Genomic DNA, 14580 nt, shown 5'->3' with positions numbered 1-14580 from the left:
TGGTTCAGTCATAAAAGGTAGTGGGAATTAAGTACCAAAGAGCAGCATAAACAAAGCACTACAGATTATGTCATTAATTTGATTATGAATAGTCTAATCAGTGTTAGCACAAACACAAAGGAATTAGTTAGTCATCATAAAGGAATTAATTCACATTTCCACAGATCAAAACACTACAAATTTAACATACAAGCTGCAACACAAAGAAATAAAAGTAATCTAGGATTTCTCAAAACCAGAAGCTGTAATGATAAACCTGATGATTAGCTTGAATTATACAGGAAACAATTCTGTAAAATTTCACACTAAATACAAGTTAAGAATCTAACCATGAATTAACATGCAAACAAGCTTATGAATTAATATTCAAAGTTAATTTTGTGGCCCTCAGCCCAAACAAACAACAGAAGTAGTTCTAGGATGCCTTAAAAATTTAGCTATGGGTGAAATTGTAATAGTAGAAAGCTTTTCATAATTCACATGATGGAAAACAATGAAATATGAGACGGACTGAATTTCTAATTGAGATTCAGTATTTACAATAGATCAGAGTTGCTAGAAACAGTTGACAATTCATGGGTGATTTTAAAGGTAAGCCTGATGTAAAAGAAGCAGGACAAGTTTAAAGTTAATTTGGTATCAAAGTACATAGATGTCACCATATGCAACCCTAAGATTCATCTTCTTGCAAGCATGCTCAATTAATCCATAATAGGATCAATGAAAGACTACACCAAGTTAAAGTGGGAGTTGGGCAGACAACAATCATATGGATCCTAATGTACTATTTTATGCAGACAAATATTGGGAAGACTACATAAGTACTGAGGATGTATTGATATAGTTAAATCAGTGAACTAGTAATCAATATCACATGATTGAGCAAATGTTTAGTATTTATACAACATCTTTCACAAGTACAGATGTCCTGAAAAAGACAAAAACCATTGAAGTATCATTGAAATTTAGTCAATATTGTAATTTCACCTGCCAACTTAAACACAGAGATCCAAGAAAGAGCAAAATGGCAATAGTGAAATAGTCTGCTTTAATGATGCGGCTCAAGGAATAAATGTTGGCCAGGATACTAGGGGATCTTACTATTCTTTGAAATTGTGTTAAGTAGGACCTTTGTTTAGTGATCAGTCTGAAATACAGTATCCATAATCAATGTAGCCAATGGCATATCAGCAAATATTGTGATTAAGTCTGAATGGATTTTTAACTTTGGGGCAAGTGCTTTCAAATGAGCCAGACAAAGGCAAGTATGGAAAAAGAAATTAAGATCTTCTGATGGTGGAATAGTTCACTGGTAGCAATCTGCCATTTTATAGAGAACAGTGGCTAGGTTACACTTTTCAGTAATTAGAAAAGTTCCAAAATATATTTGAACTGTAAAACAAAATTCAATGTAAAGCTACAAAAATGATAGTTAATTCATTTAAATTCAATCATGATGAAAGAGATATGGTTGAGGTTTCCATTTTAATAAACCTCTGCCCTTTTTCCCCAGTAAAACTGGGACCAGATATAAATTGAGAATCCCACTTAAAATAAGTATAAAGATACAAATAATTAATGGCAATGTCAATTTTCTGAATAAATACTTGTGGATTGTTAAGTAATCTGCAAGTCAATGTGTCCAAGGACAGAGATCTAAAAATGATCAATTTTATTATTTATCCTCTTTCAGCCTGTTTCACTTTACAGAGAGTAAATTAAGCCCCAATTCCCAACCACCTTCAGTTTCCTAGTTACAACACATGCCAGGCTAATGACATCCAAGGCATTGTAAACAATAGAACAGACTCCACAGGTTTGGTACACTTAAGTCTTTCCTTCGCTACTTCTGACATTGGGAAGATCAATCTTCAGATGGGTGTGGGGGCGTCAGAATGTGAAAGCATAGTTCTGATACGCCAGCCTAATTTCAAATCAACCATCCGTTTGAGAAGGCGTGAGGCAGATGTTGGAGGAAGAGCATCATGTGTGGGATGTTTTTAAAAACTTAGGGTAACCCATCAATAGCCAGATCCCTGGCTGGGAAGCTGGTAAAAAGGACCTTTAATTCATTATCATTACAATAATTTTAACAGCTTCCAGTCTACTTGCTAGGTTGATACCACTAAAAGGCAAGGCATTAGTTCTTATTAAGTGAAGCAAAGGGAAAAGGAACTTGATAAAAACCTGATAAGCAATACAATAGCACCTCCACATGCCAAAAATAAATTAGCTAAATGGATGATATCAGAAAGGTAATTTGTTCTAAAAAAACACAATATTCTGACTTTGCCAATTGCCACATGAGTAAAACACGATAAGCTAATGCTCCATCTGCCTATTCACCTTCTTGCCTACCTCCATTCAGGGCCCAGACTGTCCTTCCAGGTGAGGCAACACTTCACCTGCAAACCTGTTGGGGTCATCTATTGTATCCAGTGCTCTCGATGTAGCCTCCTCTACAATGGTGAGGCCTGGCGCAAGTTGGGGTCTGCTTTGTCCAGCACCTCTACTCCATCTGCCTAAAAGTGGAATTTCCCAAGTGGCTAACCTTTTTAATTCCTACCCCCATTCCTATTCTGACCTGTCAGTTTTAGTCCTCTTTTGCCACAACGAAGCCAGCCTCAGGGTGGAGGAACACCACCTCAAATTTTTTCCATCCATTCCCCTTCCCTCTTGTTCTATTTTCCACACTGGCCTCTTACCTCTTCTCCTCAACTGTCTATCACCCGCCGTGGTACCCCTCCTCTTCCCTTTCTCCCACGGTCCACTATCTTCTATCAGGTTCCTTCTTCTCCTGTCCTTTCCCTTACCCACCTATGGCTTCACCGATCACCTTCTATCTAGTCCCCCTTCCCCTCCCCCACGTTTTTATTGTGGCACCTTCCTCCTTCATTTCCAGTCCTGAAGGGTCTCAGCCTGAAATGTTGATTGTGTATTCATTTCCATAGATGCTGTCTGACCTGCTGAGCTCCTCCAGCATTTTGTGAGTGTTGTTTTGGGTTTCCAGTATCTCTAAAATCCCTCGTGTTTATGATAATCTAATCAATCATGAGACTCATATTAATTGAAGTATTACATAATTAGAACTATTTCTGGTATTTGCTATGATTTACTTCTGCATGGGAATCATTCTGCATTGGAAAATTTGTCTCAATTTAGCACTGAAAATACTATATCCAAGATGAAGTTCTTTATCTGAATTACTAAGGCATGGATTTAAAATGAATGTCCATTATAGTTACATGAAAGGATTAAACTGCATTGCATATTATTCATTATATATCAAATGACATACAAATTTATTGGCATCAAAGATAACAAAGTTTGCCTGAAGCCATGATAAATTAAAATCTGGATTTATAAAATTGTACTAACCGTTTTATGATACACAAAATTACTTTTTATCACTTTGAACAGAAGTATTTTATAGTTTTGTACAAACTAATTAATAAATCAGCTGATTGCAGTATGACAGTGGTACTCTATAATTAGCCATAACACCTCTAGTCTAAGGTTATTCATTGTAATCAAACTGGTCTTAATGTTCTTGAACATCATGTTGTAAATATCATGCAAGTAGACACAAGAAGACAAGACTTTTTCAAAAGCTGTGCAAAACTTTGTGATACTATACCTTCAACAAACTTATACAAAATGATTCAAATGACCATTGCACATAAAGACCACCCATTCAAAACAAACTATTTCTGTCCAAAACTTCTGTCTGAACCAAGCCTGAGCAATTTTGTTTTTTGTTGATGTGTGTAATACAGTGTTCACTTACTGATCTGTTTACAACACTTTTCTCCCAATCCTAGTTTTTATCCACAGGTCCAACTCTGAAGAACTAAATATAAACGTAAAGCATGATACTTCAGTACGATGCTGAATAAAGTGTCTAGTGCCAGAAATGTAACCTTTCAGAGAAATGAATTGCAATTACTCACCCATCCTTCTCTGACAGCACTTCCCAAATGTGTAACTTTACTGAGGATTACAGGTGCATAGAAACATCAACAAGTGCAAGTCCACCGGACTCTCACACGATCCAGATTTGTAAACTTCACTGGTTATTCATTATCACCATACTGAAACTCTGATACTCGCTCCTCAATAGTACCGTGGCTGTACCTTCAGAAGGTATGCAGAGGTTCAAGACAAGAACTCACCAACAAATCCTCAAGGGCAATTAGAGATGGGCAATAAAAGCTGGCTTCAGCAAGGCCCAAATATTACAAAAATACAATAAAAACAAAGACGTAAAGGCTAACATGCAGTATCGAACATGTTAATATTTTGTGAAAGCTTTTAAAATTTAGCTACCTATGGTGTCAAAATGAATAACCTTTGTTACACCATCAGTTACATCAAACAAATTTCTCCATTATGCCGTTCTTTCCACACAATGATACAGCATACAGAATAATATTACGTTCTGGTAATTAACTAGAGTTTCACATTTAACCTAGTATATTGATTCTATTAAATTCCTCAGAAATGGACTGTGATGTCCATTAACACTAGCAAGAGTGCTAAACTGAAAAATTACACAGTAAAACTCCAAGGTATTCCATAGTGACTTAGCACCTACAAGATATATGATTTAGAAATGCAAAGGAACCACAAACGCTTTAATTGTAACATTACTAAAATCTTTCAAAAGATATCGCAACCAATATTCTTTCTATCTTGTGTATAAATTTTCAATCTGACAACAAAATGAATCTGTACCTCTGCCTATGTTCATATAATGGCTGTACTCCTGTTACAAATTTTAGCAACAATTCTTGGATCTATATGCTTGATTTTATGTTTCTGATTAAACAGAAATAAGAAGAGTATATCTCCTCGATACTCCATCTCATCATTGTTGTTAATAAGGCAAGTGACTGTTGTGTCATCTCCAAACCTGATGACACGGTTTGAGCAGGATCCTGCAACAGAGTCATGTGTCAGCAGTGTGAACAGCAGCGGGTTGAGCACACAGCTTTGGGAAGTGCCAGTGCTCAGCATAATGGGATGAGAGACGTTGCTGCCAACATGGTCTGACTGTGGACTTGGTGTTAACAAGTCCAGTATCTAATTGCAGAGGGAGCAGTTGAGCATTGAACTGGAAGTCCCTACAAAGTACAGTGAAAAGAGCTGAGAGGATCATTGGGGTCTCCCTACCATCGATTCATCAGGGACATTTATCAGGAGTGCTGCATATGTAGGGCCTTTAGTATTACTAAGGAGCATACCCATCCGTCCAGCATCCTCTTTGACCTTCTACTATCAGGCAGGAGACTACGATGCATAAAATAGGAACGGTCAGGATGAGAAACAGGCCTTTAGGCTTCTGAACTCCCAGCCACATCATATTCGAACTGTTAAACTGTTCAGTAGCTTACAATATTTTAAAATAACGTGCTTTAGTTTGTTATATATGTGTGATTCATCTGTAGATTTTATCCATACCTTCTTAAAGTTATTGTGTGTTATGTGTATTATTGTGCTTTACACCCTGGTTTGGAAAAACATTGTCTCATTTCTATAAACATTATATAGTGATGTATGTTTTATACATGTATATAGTTAAATGACAATAAACTTGACTTGACATCAGTTAGCTAAATCTTGGAAATAACAATATTGAGTTCCTTCACAGGTGTTGTCTTCTATGAGAATGCTGATAACTGGAGGAAGGAAGACACAAGAAAGTGTGGATGTTGGAACTAACTCAGCAAGTTAGCATACGTAGAGGGAAATGGGTAGTCGATGTTTCGGATATAGACCCTTCCATAAGACTGGAAAGAGGGACACAGCCAGTATAATAATGTGGGATGGGGGGGGGCGGAGTGGTGGAGTAACAGCTGGTAAGTGATAGATGAATCCAAGTTGGGGAGGGGGAGAGGAAAAGAGTGGAAATAATGCAAGGTGCTAGAAGGAAGTGATAAGGGGATGAACAAGTTGGAATCTGATAGGACAGGACAGTGGACCATGATATAAAGGGAAGGAGGTGATAGAAGAATATGTGTGGTAATAAGGGACTCAAGAAGGTGGGGAAAGAGAAAGGATAGAGCCAGTGGGGTTAAGGAAAGCAGAGGAGAGTGGTCAACAGAAGTTTAAAAAAAAATCGATGTTCATGCAATCTGGTGGAATTTAAGGTGCTATTCTTCTAAACTGTGTCTTGCCTCAATCTGGCAATAGAGAAGGCTGTGGGCAGACATGTCAATGTGAATGGGAAGTGGAATTAAAATGGCTGTGGCCACTAGGAAATTCTAGCTATCATGGTGAATGGGGACTAGGATTAAGTAGAGCAAACAAATTTAAAAAAAAAAATTCCCCTAATAGAGTAAAAGAGCCAAGGGATTTCATGAGAAGACAAGCATATACCAATGCCAAATTGCACAAGTTGATAGGCGAGATACATTTTTGGAGCAACATCAAGAAACATTGTCGAGTGTGAATTACATAAATAGGTAGAAGTTATTATTATCCCTCCTCAATCTTTATCTCTTCCTCCATTGCCTTCTGCAGCAAATTAATGGCAATATTTAATAGCATCTTGGTTGCAGGTGTGGTTTAGTAGGCAAAGTTGATAGTGTGAATTATTGCGAAGTTCCCACAGTAGGTTTTGCTTCAAGATAAATTAACTTGATGTTCAAGATCAGAGGCACAGCAACACTGCTTGCCCATTACTGAAAAACCTGAGACATGATTGATTTTGGGTGAGTTTAGGACTCACAATTATTCAGCACGAGATCAGCCAAAGGACATTGCTTAGGTCAGGAAAGGAAATGTGAAAAAAGGTGGCAAGATTAACTGATACCAAGGTGCTGAATGTATTTCCTAAAATTATCTTTGTACATTTCACTCCAAACAAAAATCGATTTTCAGTTGCTTTAATGCTAAACAGAAACAGCATTATACAACTCAATTTGTTGACATATTGAGACATAAGAGACTGCAAATGCTGGAAATCTTGAACAACATACTTAAGGAACTGGAGGAACTCAGCAGGTCAGGTAGCACGTATGGGAGGAACTGTACAGTCTACGGTGCGGGTAAGAACTTTTCATGTTTCCTCTGCAACCTTGTGACTCCACCTCAAACTGCACCCCACCCCCATGCACACTTTTCATTACTTTAGTGAGGCCACTGTGAAATAATAGTCTTTAAACTTAGTAACTTTAATTAATAATTAAGCTTGGAGACAGAATTATCAGTCCTGAAATCATACTAATGATTTTATTCTCCTGTTGCTGTTGGTAATAAGCTTCTGAGAACAAATGAAACATTTTTTCCAGACTTTGTGGCAATGGCTATTGTTCACAGAGGCTCACTCCAATTACTGCCTACTCGGTGTATGGTTAGAAAATCTAGCGCTCCATCTACAATATACAGAACTGACTTGGCAGAACCCTTTGTCTGAATCTGTCAAGTGGAATTAGGAAATTTAATGCAAAAGGTAAAATTATCTACTCTGAAAAAGTTGCCTACAAAGAACCACAAAAACAGTTGCATCATCCCTGTTGAAAGAAAGTTAAATTGCAGTGTACAAAGGGACAAAGGATGTCTTTTGCCTAAATCAAGCTGCTTTATTCACACAGAGCCTCCAGCTACAATAGAAAGAATTAGCTTTTGCATCAGAGAAGCCTTTAATTAGCTGAAGCAATTTTTCTAAGTTAGAAGTAGGCATCATGAACAACAAATAACTGAAGTGAATGGGAGGTGAAAAGCAGAGTTTGTGCACGTAATTGAAAACACTGCTATGGTCAAGCCATTTAGGTTTGCCAAGATTATTAGCTGGAAAATTATCTTTAAGTTATTAGCAGAGGGCAACATGCTTCAATAATTATATATTCATCTTTGAAAAATATGCGCCAAGTTATTATAGTACTTTTGTGGTTTAAAACAATTTGATGGCAGTTTACGCAAGTTAAGTGCCTATAGTTAGAATGTAGGCAATTAAGGACAGCCCAAATGCTTAACAAAGTGGTTAGATGGTGCAGAAATATTTCGGCTTGGGTGGAAAGACAAATGGGCATTAAAGTTAATGCGAGATCACAAGATCACAAGACAAAGGAGCAGAAGTAAGCCATTCGGCCCATCGAGTCTGCTCCGCAGCTCCCCATGAGCTAAACTATTCACCCATCTAGTTCCAATTTCCAGCTTTTTCCCCATATCCCTTGATACCCTGACTAATTAGATACCTGTCAATCTCCTCCTTAAACACCCTCAATGATCGGGCCTCCACAGCCATATGTGGCAACGAATTCCACAAATCCACGACCCTCTGGCTAAAAAAAATTCTCCTCATCTCTGTTTTAACTGGGTACCCTCTACTTCTAAGACTATGGCCTCTTGTCCTGGACTCACCCACCAAGGGAAACAGCCTTTCCACATCTACTCTGTCCAACCCTTTCAACATTCGAAATGTTTCTATGAGATCCCCTCTCATTCTTCTATACTCTAATGAATACAATCCAAGAGCCGACAGACGCTCCTCATATGTTAGCCCCTGAATTCCAGGAATCATCCTCGTAAATCTTCTCTGAACTCTCTCCAACATCAGTATATCCTTTCTAAGATAGGGGGCCCAAAACTGCACACAGTATTCCAAATGAGGTCTCACTAATGCCCCACAGAGCCTCATCAACACCTCCTTACTCTTATACACTATTCCTCTTGAAATGAATGCCAACATAGCATTCGCTTTCCTTACCGCCAATCCAACTGGTGGTTAACCTTTAGGGTATCCTGCACGAGGACCCCCAAGTCCCTTTGCACTTCCGATTTTTGAATTTTCTCCCCATCTAAATAATAATCTGCCCGATTATTTCTTCTTCCAAAATGTACAACCGTACATTTGTCAGCGTTGTATCTCATCTGCCATTTCTTTGCCCACTCTCCTAAACTGACTAAGTCTCTCTACAACCTTTCCATTTCTTCAACATTTCCTGCTCCTCCACCTATCTTGGTATCATCCGCAAACTTGGCCACAAACCCATTTAATCCATAATCCAAATCATTGAGATACATCGTAAAAAGAAGCGGCCCCAACACCGACCGCTGCGGAACACCACTAGTAACCGGCAACCAATCAGAGTAGGATCCCTTTATTCCCACCCTTTGCTTTCTGCCTATCAGCCAATGCTCCACCCATTTCAATATCTTTCCTATAATTCCATGGGCTCTCATCTTATTAAGCAGCCTCATATGCGGCACCTTATCGAAGGCCTTTTGAAAATCCAAATATACAACATCCACAGCCTCTCCCTTGTCAATCTTATTCGAGATTACCTCAAAAAATTCCAATAAGTTGGTAAGGCAGGATCTTCCCTTCATGAAATCATGCTGGCTTCGGCCTATCTTGTCATGCACCTCGAGGTATTTCATAACCTTGTCCTTGAGGATTGACTCCAATATCTTTCCAACCACCGATGTCAGACTAATAGGTCTGTAACTTTCTTTTTGCTGCCTCCTTCCTTTCTTAAATAGCGGAACTACATTTGCGACTTTCCAGTCCTCCGGAACCATGCCAGAGTCTATTGATTCCTGGAAGATCATTTCCAATGCTTCCACAATCTCCAAAGCCACCTCCTTCAGAACCCTTGGGTGCACCTCATCCGGGCCGGGAGACTTATCTATTCTTAGTCCACTTAGCTTCCCAAGCACTTTCTCTCTAGTTATCTTGACTGTACCTAATTCTATTCCCTGATACCTCTGGCTATCAGATATATTGCTCATGTCTTCCACTGTGAAGACTGATGCAAAATACTCATTCAGTTCCTCCTCCATCTCTTTGTTATCCATTATAATTACTCCAGCATCATTTCAATCGGTCCCATATCTACCCTTGTCACTCTTTTACTCTTCATATATTTAAAAAAACTCTTAGTATCCTTTTTTATGTTAATCGCCAACTTCCTTTCATAATTCATCTTCTTTCCTAATGACTTTCTTAGTTTCTTTCTGTAAGTTTTTAAAGGTCTTCCAGTCCTCATTTTTCCCACTAATTTTTGCTTCCTTGTATGCCGTTTCTTTTGCTTTTATTTTTGCCTTAACCTCTCTCGTTAGCCACATTTGTGCCATTTTTCCATTCATGATTTTCTTTTTTCTTGGAATATATTTTTCCTGCATTTTCCTTATTTCTTGTAGGAATTTCATCCAATTCTGCTCTGCCATCCCTCCATTTAGTTTACTTTTCCAATTGACTTGGGTCAGTTCCTCTCTCATACCACTGTAATTTCCCCTGTTCCACTGAAATATCAATACACCTGACACCAGCTTCTCCTTTTCAAATTTGAAACTGAACTCAATCATATTATGATCACTACTTCCAAGAGGTTCCTTTACCTCCAGCTCCCTAATCGCCTCAGGTTTGTTACACAGCACCCAATCCAAAACAGCCGGTCCCCTGGTGGGCTTCTGGACAAGTTGCTCCAAAAAGCCATCCTGTAGGCATTCTACAAACTCCCTCTCCTGAGATCCATTACCTTCCCGACTTTCCCAATCCATTTTCATATTAAAATCCCCCATGATTATCTTGACATTGTCCTTCTGACACGCTCTTTCTATTTCCAGCTGCAACTTGTAGTCCACATCCCGACTGCTGTTTGGAGGCCTGTATATAACTGCTATTAGTGTCTTTTTACCCTTGCCATTTCTTAATTCTACCCATAAGGATTCTACCTCTTCTGATCCTATGTCCCTTCTTTCTATTGATTTGATATCGTTACTTACCATCAGGGCCACGCCACCCCCTTTACCTACCTTCCTATCCTTCCTGTACACTGTGTATCCTTGGATATTCAGCTCCCAATCACATCCATCATTTAGCCATGACTCGGTGATGGCCACAATGTCATACCTTTTAACCTGCAGCTGTGCAGCAAGGTCATCCACTTTATTTCTAATGCTGTGTGCATTTAAGATCACTTGGTGTTTGAATTTAACACCAGGAATGCATTCTTGGACCTCAATACTCCTTTGTGCAACTGGATCCTGGATTTCCTCACTTGTACATCCCAGTCAGTTTGGATTGGCAAAAACATCTCCTTCACAATCTCCAACAGCACAGGAGCACCGAATGTGTACTTGGCCCCCTGCTCTACTCGCTTTACACCTATTGACTGTGTGGTTAAGTATGGCTCCAACACCATGTACAAGTTTGCTGATAACACCGTTTTTGTGGGCTGTAACAAAGGTGGTGATGAATCAGCATATCGGAGTGGGACTGAAAACTTGGCTGAGTGATGTAATAACAACGTCTCACTCAATGTCAATAAGACTAAGGAACTGATAATAAACATCAGGACAGGGAAACCGGAGGTCTATGAGCCAGTAATCATCGGAGGATCAGTAACTTTAAATTCCTGGGTGTCACTACCTCAGAGAACCTGTCCTGCACCCATCATATAAATATAATTGCAAAGGAAGCACAACATCCCCTCTACTTCCTCAGGAGTCTGTGGAGATTCAGCATGACATCAAAAACCTTGACAAACTTCTACAGATATGCAGTGGAAAGCATGCTTACTGCCTGCATTACAGCCTGATATAGAAACATCAATGCCTTTGGGCGGGAGCTCCTACAAAGGGTAGTGGATTCGGCCCAGTACATCATGGATAAAATCCTCCCATCCATGAAACACCACTGTTGACAAGCAGCATCCATTACCAAAGACCCTCACCACCCAGGTCATGCTCTTTCTCACTGCTGCAGGTAGAAGATACAGGTGCTCACAGGACTCACACCACCAGGTTCAAGAATAGTTACTACCCCTCAACCATCAGGCTCCTGAACAAAAGGGGAAAACTATACTAATTTACGGACTCATAGCTTGTTATTTCATGCTCTTTACTTATTGCTATTTATTATTTGCATTTGCACAGTTTATTTAGTTTACAGCTTCTGATGTTTATAGCTTTCAAATCCTGTTCTATAGATTTGCTAAGTATGGCAGCAGAAAAAGAATCTCAGGGTTGTATTTGGTGACGTGTGTACTCTGATAATAAATTTTACTTTGACCTTTGAACATACAAGAGGATATAAGAACCAAGAGAGAAAAAAAAGATGCTGAAGAAACTTGCCAAGCCATATCTGTGGAGGGAAATAGTTGACATTTTGGGACAAGATCTTTCATCTGGATTCCAACCACACCTTAGGAAAAAGTGGGAAGCTACGAGAAATTTAACATTGATTCCTGAGGATTACAATGTCTTGACAAGGCCAAGTTGTTTTTGTCTGTGTCAAGATCAGACACCACTGGAAGAAAATAGATCAAAAGAGGTGGGAGTGAGAGTGCTGCAGAGATCTGAAGTGACAGACAGAGCTCAAGATTATTCTTGCAGACTGAATGAAGTACACTGTAAAGAAATCACTTAAATTGTTTGGTTTTTCTTTTGTAGAGGAGATATTCTGAGCAGTACACTAAATTGGAAGTACAGGTGAGTTGCTGTTTCATTTGGACAGACTGAGTTCTTCCAAGTTAAGGGCAAGAAGGAAAGAGGAAAAAGGTGATGGGGTATGTCACGGATGGATGGGCAAGTATTAATCCACTTTTTCATCTCCATTAACGATAGGGTGCCATGGTAACATAGTGGCTAGCATGACACTCGCGTTAGCATCGGAGCTCAGAGTTCAGTTCCAGCGCCATCTGTATGTTCTTTATAACCACATGGTTTTGCTGCAGTTTCCTTCCATGGTCCAAACACGTATTGGTTAGTAGGTTAATTGGTCATTGTAAATTGTAATTGTGATTAGGTCAGTGTTAAATAGGTGGGTTGCTGGGCGATGCGGTTTGTTGGGCCAGAAGGGCCCGTTCTGTGCTGCATCTCAACAAATTACAGTAGTTGGTTGAAATGAGAATGGTTTGTAATGATACAAGAGACTGCAAATGCTGGAATCTGGAGCAAATAACTGAGTAGATTGTGGTTTTACACAGAAAATGTTTCCTTCCAGATGCTGTGCCACACCGGCCCATTCAACTCCTCCCTCACATCCAATCAGAGCCCCAAAACAATCTTCCAGGTGAGGCAACACATCACCTGCAAGTTTGTTGGATATCCGGTGCTCCCGCTATGACCTCCTCTATCTCAGTGAGACCTGATGTAAAGTGGGGGGACTGCTCCATCCACAATAAGCAGGGTTTCCCAGTGGCCATCTATTTTAATTCCAATCGCCATTCCAATTCCAAGATTTCGGTCCATGGCTCCTCCACTGTCTTGAGGAAGCCACTCTTAGGTTGGAGGAGCAACTCCTCATCCTCAGTCTGTGTAGCCTCCAACCTGACGGCATGAACATCGATTTCTCTAATTTCTGGTAATTTTTCCCCATCCCCTTTCCATCTTTTTCCATTCTGCACTCTGGCCTATGTCATACCTCCCCTTGGGGTCTCTCCTACTTCCCTTTCTCCCACGTCCACTGTCCTCTATCATATTCCTTCTTCAGCCCTTTATCTTTTGCAGTTAACACCTCCCAGCTTTTCACTTAATTCCCCCACTCCCACCCACTTGTCTTCATCACCTTGTAGTTTATACTCCTTCCCTTCGCCACCCCCCCACCCCCCGTTCTTATTTTGGCTTCTTTAACGTTCCTTTACGATGAACGGTCTCAGCACAAATCATCCACTGTTTATGCTTTCCCATATATTGCTGCCTCACCTGGTGAGTTCCTCCATCCTTTTGCGTGTTGCTATGGCAGGAAAGGCTGCAGCAGAAGAGTTGAACATCACAATGGGCTTGGAATTTATTCAGAAAGCAATCAGGGAAATGAAGCTGAGGACTGCTGGTTTAAAATCAGAAGTGGAGGATCAAAAGGGATGGTGAAGCTGTGGTAAGTTTGGGATAGGAAGAGATAAGAAAGGAAAAAGGGATCCTGGGTAAAATATTCCAAGAACTGAAATAAACATCATGTCCCAGGTTTTGAAATATTCAATGGAAGCAGACTTTGCTTAATTCCACAACTAAATACCAATCAATATTGTTTTTGCAGTAGTCAATAAAACATTTTGATTCATTGTAGATGATCTTGCAAGGGTCTCCTTCCTTCAGGAATGCAAATTCTGAATGTTTTGTTAACACTGCAAAACAATCTGATCCCAAAGCCTAGTTACTCCTTCAAACTCTAGAAAGACTTAAGGTACTCTATCCTTATAGAAAACAGATCCAACCACTTACCATATATAACACATCCATCTGGCCCATCAGAACTTGTTCTCACCATGAATTTCTCTTTTGATTTTTCATGTGCGCCAGCTATGCCCATTTTTTGGTTAGCCAGATGGAATATTTCTTGTTTCAAACACACTCTGGTACCACTTCTCAACTCTTTCTCCAATTCGTCAACTACAATCGTTTCCTATACCCAAGTGGAAATGATCAACTGCACCACTAACTTTTAAACCATTAAATTTGCTTGGACTATTTATAACACCTCTCTTTGCTTTCTGAATGTATCCCCATCTCAAGAGACAAACTAATCATTAACATTTACTACAATAAATCCAAGTACCTAGACTACCCAGCTACCTAGACTACACTTCCATCCAATCTCTTGAAGATCTCTCTCCGTTTCAGTCTCTGCTACAT

At 39.5% G+C, this 14580-nt stretch overlaps 1 protein-coding gene across 16 annotated transcripts in view; it reads right to left on the bottom strand.

Annotated features, from left to right (window-relative positions):
* The window catches only part of LOC134342508 (sodium/calcium exchanger 1-like), a 268177-nt gene that overhangs the window by 36658 nt on the left and 216939 nt on the right, over positions 1–14580 (bottom strand). The window lies entirely within an intron of this gene.

Source organism: Mobula hypostoma, chromosome 2 (genome assembly GCF_963921235.1).
Source record: "Mobula hypostoma chromosome 2, sMobHyp1.1, whole genome shotgun sequence".
NCBI lineage: Eukaryota > Metazoa > Chordata > Chondrichthyes > Myliobatiformes > Myliobatidae > Mobula > Mobula hypostoma.
Note: the sequence above shows the minus strand (reverse complement) of the source record. Positions and strands in the feature narration are given on the sequence as shown.